The following is a 249-nucleotide window of genomic DNA, read 5'->3' on the forward strand; positions in this document are numbered from 1 at the left end:
TTTGCATAGAAAAGGCATTTATGATATGATGGATAAGTTATCTACTAACAAACTTTGATATTTTACATAAGAGTCCCCTTATAAAGCACGAGCGTTCATTTTCTGTGATGTACGTTGCTATGGAAACGCGTTCAGCTGAGTTTGTTTGTAAACAATCCCAATCCAGCGTGGCAGAAGAGTGAGGACTAAGAAATCCGAAAAGCTCTTAAGAAGGAGTGAACATCCAAATAACTTTGAATTTTGAGTGCA

This window comes from Penaeus monodon, chromosome 22 (assembly GCF_015228065.2).
Source record: "Penaeus monodon isolate SGIC_2016 chromosome 22, NSTDA_Pmon_1, whole genome shotgun sequence".
In the NCBI taxonomy this organism is placed as follows: domain Eukaryota; kingdom Metazoa; phylum Arthropoda; class Malacostraca; order Decapoda; family Penaeidae; genus Penaeus; species Penaeus monodon.